Raw genomic sequence first — 5,103 nt, 5'->3', positions numbered from 1 at the left:
GAGGAGATGGATTGTTTAAGTTTAGACTTTGGAGTTAGAGATATTAATATTTGTTTACTTGTATTTGAATATCAGCCTAGGTTGGTTTGGGAAGTCCGGGGGGTGGGGGGATGGGATATAATATTGTGAAATATTTGTGATGTATTTCTTTTTTTTTATGATAAAAATAAAAATTTTATATTGAAAAAAAAAAAAAAAGAATAACAGAGTTGGAAGGGACCTGATAGGTCATCCAGTCCAACCCCCTGCTTAAGCAGGAGACCCTATACAATTCCAGCAAACCAATAACAGAATTCGTGAAAGAGAAAGGGGAGCCAAGGAGTAACTCTGTTCCAGCCCAGATGGTGACATTCTACACCTGCCAGTAGTTGCTGAAGGCGCCTTTTTTTTTTTTGCCTTCCCCAAAGACTATGCAAAGCCAATGCTTCAGTAGCAATTGGCAAAAAGATGGCTAAATAGCGGCTAAAGACTTTGCAACAACAAGAAAAAAAGAACTAATAATAATAATAGTAAAGTTGGAAGGGACCTTGGAGATGTTGGAGCATTCACTGCTTCTGGAGGCAGGTTGTTCCACTGGTTAATTGTTCTAACTCTCAGGAAATTTCTCCTTAGTTCTAGGTTGTTTCTCTCTTTGATTAGTTTCCACCCGTTGCTTCTTGTCCTGCCTTCAGGCGCTTTGGAGAATAGCTTGACTCCCCCTTCTTTGTGGCAGCCCCTGAGATACTGGAAGACTGCTATCATGTCTCCCCTCGTCCTTCTCTTCAGTAAACTGGACATACCCAATTCCAGCAGCCGTTCCTTATATGCTTTAGCCTCCAGTCCCCTAATCATCTTTGTTGCTCTTCTCTGTACTCTTTCTAGAGTCTCAACATCTTTTTTAACATCGCGGTGACCAAAACTGGATGCCGTATTCCAAGTGTGGCCTCAGCAAGGCCTTGTAAAGTGGTATTAACACTTCACGTGATCTTGATTCTATCCCTCTGTTAATGCAGCCTAGCACTGTGTTGGCCTTTTTGGCAGCTGCAATTGTTTTGGCAAGCTGCAACTGTTTTAGTATTCCTAAGATACTAAGGATTCTTAGATATGCACATACATCCATCATAGAGATCAGTATAGGAATTGTATAATGTAGACCAGGGGTGTCAAACTCGCAACGTCACGTGACGTGTCGTGATGTATCGTGACTTTTTTTGCCATTGCCGGCAATGGGGTGGGTGCGTTTTCGCTACGATGCATCCGGCCTGGGGGGCCAGCAGTTTAACACCCCTGATGTAGACTATAGGTTTAAAGGTAGGTGTCAAGTGACAAGAAATAAGAGCTTTTTTTGTAAGAGCAGCCACACAGGAAAGATAAAGATATTATCCTTACTGGTGGTATGTATTTATTATATAAATAAAAAGATAGCATTTTACAAACTAAAGGACATGCCTCAAGTGTAATATCTATCTGCAAGGCCACTTTTAGGCCATGCCTATATTCAGAGGTATTCTTAAAAAAAAAATTAGAAAGTTGCAGCCCACTACTTTGGAAATTTATCTAGCCCATCTATCACTCCAGATATTTGCTAAATACTTTCAAATGGATAATTATGATATTAAATGGCATGTTTCCAAATGCTCCAGGCTATTCCACCCAGAAGTGAACAAGCATTATTAACTATTGCTTGAAGTTTGAAATGGTTCACCAGAATTAGATCACTGGTAATCTCTGTGAATACTTTTCTTTAAATCCTGCTTATTACTGGAGTAACACACACACACACACACACACACGGTCCTCAAAGAAGGGACACAGGAAAGAAAAAAACCCTATTCAATGAAAGAAAAAAAAAAACCCGTTTGGAACAATTCAAGTTTATTCATTTATAAAAGAGATAAAACACGGATATAAATAACGGTTACAAATATGTGTCTCCAGAAAAGTGGGAGAGGGAACCAGCCAGGCTAAAATGTGTCTTGGTTAATGCTAAGCAAACATGCTACACTGATATTTTTTTTCCCCTGTCCGTCAAAAAAAAAAAAAAAGAGAGAGAGAACTTATTATACAAATAAATACATAGCCTATATCCCAGGTAGCTCATCACAGATGCAAAAAAAGTTATTTTTCTTCCAGAAAATTAATAAAAGTACTGTACGCCTCTCAACATGTGCCCTTTCCCACAGGGATACATTTCAAAAAAAAAAAAAAGGAAAAGAAATAGCATCACCTCTCAAGACCTATCTGCTCATTAAATTATAAAAGGATGGCTCTGCTTGGTAGGTGGAGAATTCTGGGAGTTGAAGTCCACACACTTAAAAGTTGCCAAGGTGAGAAACCCTGGTTTATCCAACCTAACCCCCTAAATTCGAACAACACATACAACTCCAGTCCCAAATTGACCAAACGCCCTTGCTCGTTTTCATATTGCCTGAACCAGCAAAACAAATCATGGCTCAGTGTGATAACCAGGTTGATCCAACCTGCTAACAATGGGTGAATCCACACAATAAGCTAAACTGCCAAGGCCTTTGCCCCATTTGAGTTCTGCTTTCAAGGGGGGTTGTGTCAAGTTGGCTGCGGTGCCCGGAACTAATTAGACTGGCTGTGTTTGCACAACACTTTCCATGCCAGGGGGCTGCGGTTCAGTTTTGCTGTGGGAACTCAACCAGGATGTGCTGCTTATGTTGAGACTCTAGAAAAAGTGCAGAGAAGAGCAACAAATATGATTAGGGGACTGGGGGCTAAAACATATGAAGAACGGTTGCAGGAAATGGGCATGGCTAGTCTACTGAAGAGAAGGACCAGGGGAGACATGACAGCAGTGTTCCAATATTTGAGGGGCTATCACAGAGAGGAGGAGGGGGGGGGTCAACCTATTTTCCAAAGCACCTGATGGCCAGACAAGGAATAACAGATGGAAAGTGATCAAGGAGAGATTCAACCTGGAAATTTTCTGACAGTGAGAACCATCAAACAATGCAACAGATTGCCTTCAGAAGTTGTGGGAGCTTCAACACCGGAAGCTTCCAAGAAGAGACTGGATTGCCATCTGTCAGAAATGGTGTAGGGCAGGGGTCTTCAAACTTGGCCCTTTTATGACTTGCGGACTTGAACTCCCAGAATTCCTCAGCCAGGCACGCTGGCTGAGGAATTCTGGGAGTTGAAGTGCACAAGTCATAAAAGGGCCAAGTTTGAAGAACCCTGGTGTAGGGTCTCCGGCTTGGGCGGGGGATTGGACTTGGTTAACTTAAGGTTCCACAGCTGAAAAGCATCACTTAGCAATTCTGTTCCACTCCAAGCAGCGTGCTCTTTTTAATTTTGAATTTATCATTTGATAAAATGATCCCTGGTGATGCAGCAACTGTGGGTGACCTCCAGGCTGTACCTCCCTATTTTCACCTCGGCCCTCCTAAGGTTTCGTTGTTCTTCCTTCAAAAACAAGGAGCTATGTTGAAGTCTTCCTCCTTTTGAAGTACGGGTAGTCCTCGACTTACGATCACAACTGAGGCCAAAATTTCTCTTGCTAAGCGAGACATTCATTAAGTGAGTTTTGCCCCATTTTATGGCCCGTCTTGCCACAGTTCTTAAGGGAATCACTGCAGTTGTTATCAACCCGGTGATCAAGCGAATCTGGCTTCCCCATTGGCTTGGCTTGTCAGAAAGTCTCAAAAGTGGATCACACGATCGGGGGACACCGCAACCGACATAAATATGAGTCAGTTGCCAAGTGTCCGAGTTTTGATCACCTGACTCTGGGGATGCTGCAACGGTCATAAGTATGAAAAATGGTCCTAAGTCATTTTTTTAGTGCTGTAATTTTGAACAGTCACTAAATGAACTGTTATAAGTCGAGGATCACCTGTATGGGGTACCTTCGCTTTAAAGCACAGAACCAATCCTGACTCTCGTGTGAAACGTGGGGTGTGAAACCAACAACTAGGGCTTGCAATCATAGTTGATAGCAAGAATAAACAACCGGCAGTCTGCAGGAAGCATTTAAACCCCATTTTCGTCCTTCCCGCCCACCCACCCAAATTCAGTGGTGGTTTTTTTTTGCCTGTTGGATTCATAGCATCTCAACTGTGGAATTCAAGCCAAAAGATTCAGCCCAGATCATCCCCATAAATCCCATGATTATCCAAGTCAAGTTCTCGTTGGTTCTTTCCAAGGACACCTTGGGCCATCCACCCTGGTTTTGTCCCCCCTCCCCACCTTCCTGAATGGTTTTTCTCATGGAAAGAAAAAGATGGGGGGGGGGGAAAATAATGGGAGAATGGCAGTGGGAGAGCGGTGTGCCTCAAAACGAAAATGAGATGGCTTGGATTCAATCCCCATCATGCCTCTGAGTAGTTGCACCTCGGAAGAGTTTCACAATGGGGAGGAAAGGGCAGTTCTCTCTCCTGGAAATACCATTTCGAGGGTCTTCTTCTCCAGTTTTGGGGTGGGGGGGGTTCAAATCTTGGATCATCATCATTTCAAGACTTGCTTTTGACAGAGTAGCCTTAGCCTTTGCTAGGGCGTCATCCTTGGCTTTTTCCCGATCAACAGTTTGCCCCAAAATTAATTAAGATGATGTAGTGTGGTGGCTCAAACTAAACCTACCTCTGAAAGAGAGAGAGAGAGAGAGAGAGACAGAGAGAGACAGAGAGAGACAGAGATAGAGAGAGACAGAGAGACAGACAGACAGAGAGAGACAGACAGAGAGACAAAGACAAAGGGAGGGAGGGAGAGGGAGGGACAGAGAGAGAGAGACACACACACACAGAGAGAGAGAGAGAGAGGAGGGGGGCTTTGGAAATTTTCTGCTTTTTGCAATTTCACATCTGAAAAAAATTCTAGTGTGAGCTGGTAAGGGGCTTAATGTAGTTTTAAAGTAGGAAAAAATTTCTAGGGGAAAAAAAGGATCTTGGTCTTACCCAACTGTGACTCTACCCATTTCATACCTGCACCTTCCCCACTGAGGCCCTTGGTCTCTCTTCAAAACTTGAAAGAAGACCCTCAGCTCACCAACTCCCCACCTCTGGCTTTAGACAATGACCGTTGCAGGAATCCAGGTCTTTCTTGCCTGTTTTTACAATAACAAAGAGTGACCATTTCTGAAGTAGAGATATTGAAAGGATTAGC

This window comes from Protobothrops mucrosquamatus, unplaced genomic scaffold (genome assembly GCF_001527695.2).
Source record: "Protobothrops mucrosquamatus isolate PMUCROS unplaced genomic scaffold, P.Mucros_1.0 scaffold1870, whole genome shotgun sequence".
NCBI classification, from domain to species: Eukaryota; Metazoa; Chordata; class Lepidosauria; order Squamata; family Viperidae; genus Protobothrops; species Protobothrops mucrosquamatus.
The sequence above is the reverse complement of the archived record's forward strand: the minus strand, read 5'-3'. Positions refer to the sequence as shown.